Source organism: Neltuma alba, unplaced genomic scaffold (assembly GCF_004799145.2).
Source record: "Neltuma alba isolate B1F8T4 unplaced genomic scaffold, ASM479914v2 tig00005639_pilon, whole genome shotgun sequence".
Taxonomy (NCBI): Eukaryota; Viridiplantae; Streptophyta; class Magnoliopsida; order Fabales; family Fabaceae; genus Neltuma; species Neltuma alba.
In genome coordinates, this window is record NW_021634182.1 from 8,561 (window position 1) to 10,700 (window position 2,140).

Consider the following 2,140-nt stretch of genomic DNA (forward strand, 5'->3'; position numbering starts at 1 on the left):
ATATTTATGATCAAATTAAATTTTTAACTAGCTTTTATAAAAAATTAACATAGTACTACTTGTTTGATTTTTATTTTAATCCTAAATATAATATTTTAATTCATTTTATCTCTCATATTTATCTATTTTTTCTCAAGGTAATTCTTATAATAATGGTAGTTCTAACTAATACATTTAATTAGCAAGAATGATTTTAGAAAAAAAAACACTTATTTATTATAAATAACTAATTTAATTAATTTTTTTAATTTTTTTAAATCAGTTAATTAATTTTTATATTAAATATCGGATGTAGTATTAAGGATGGAAAATCAGTAGATGGGCCGAAAAAGATGACAAGAAAGCAAGACCAAACTAGTCAGCATCAAACAACACGTTTTATGGACCAAAGAAGAAAGAGCCACAGAAGTGGGAGCGGTCGTCCCCCCTCACTAGTCACTACCAGCTGTCCGGACTGATCAGTTGTGGAGCTCTTTACCCTCTCTAATCTCCCACTTCAATAATTGCTTCATTAAATTTTAAATCCTAACAATATAAAAATAAATTTATTTTTCAATATTCGTATATTTTAAAAATAAATCAATATTATTTTAATAATTTTTATATTATAACAGTTATATATTTTTTAGATGTTTGTGCCCATAAAAATGGAGCCAAGATTTTATGATAAGGAACAATATTAAAATTAAAAATATCTGCAGTATAAATATTCAAACGTTTTGGATAGGCTGAAAATGTTTGTTATTTATATACTAATATTAAAATAAAATTTAATATTTGGGGTCGGGAATCTTGCAAGTCTTCCATTCCTACAAATATTGGAGTTTTTAAATAAATATTAAGAAATTTTCGTTAACAGACATGCAAGCTTCCTTGCACATGAAAGGTTATGGGGTTAATTTCGGATTTGTAGTCTCAAGTTGCAATTACATGCTCCCTTAATTGAAAAGAAAAACTTCCATTAAAGTTAAGACTTATAAGAGTCAACATTTATCATAAATGATTTAAAAAATCATGAAAATGAGGAATAAATAAAATATAATCAATTCATCAAAACACTCGTTCTCTTGTATTAAGTAATTTTTTTCTTGTATTAAGTAATTAGATGCAGGTCCTGTTGGGCAGTACAACAATAAGGAAAAGAAAGGAAAAGTATAACAAATTTTATAAATATGCCTGTGGATGTGTATTTTTTTAAATAATAAGGCTCCATTTTATATTGGTATATTAATAACTGTCCAATAAAGTTACAGATGCAAATAAATATAACTAGTTAATTAGTTATAAACTAATTATTTCTATATTCTTGAGTTGCTCCAATCCTCTTCTTTCTTCGTTGGTGGTACTTTGTCTATCAATGTCAACAAAAATTCAGTGCATATAGTACACTAAGGACACTATCACTGAGAAGAAAAAAGGAGATAGAAATTGTGGTCACCCCCCCCCCCAATCAATTTTAAACACAACATTTATTCACATATATCACATTCAAACAAGTAAATGCAGTCTCTTTCTGCGGGTCAAAAAAAAAAATCCAGTCTTTTTCTCAATTTGCATCGCGCGTGCTTTTGACTCCACTTGCTCCAAATGCTTTTGACTCCACTTGCTCTAAATATCATTAATATAAGATTTTGTTTAATTTTTATTTTGGTTTTAAATATAAAACTCCAATCTATTTTGTTTATCATATTTATCCATATTTTTCAAGATAGTCCTTGTAATAATAGTTGTTCTAGCAAATACTCCCTCCGTCCCTTATTATAAGATCTAATTTTTTAAATGGATTTATCCCTTTTTATAAGATCTTTTTTTAGTTTGTTTGAGCATTTAATACGGTATTATCTATCTTACTCCTAATTTAATATATTTAATAAATTTTTTTCATTTATCTCACTATTATATTCTCTCATATTTATCAATTTATATACAGAGGTATATTTGGAAAAAAAACTATATTTGCTACATATTAATTATTTTTAACTAATTTTAACTATTTTCTTAAACCATGTAATTTAGTTAAAAGAATTTATAATAAGGAGGAGTAGTATGTTTGATTAGCATGGATATTTTAGAAAAAACAACAACTATTTGTTATAAATAGCTAGCTTAACAAATTTTCTTAATATGACCAAATTAGTTA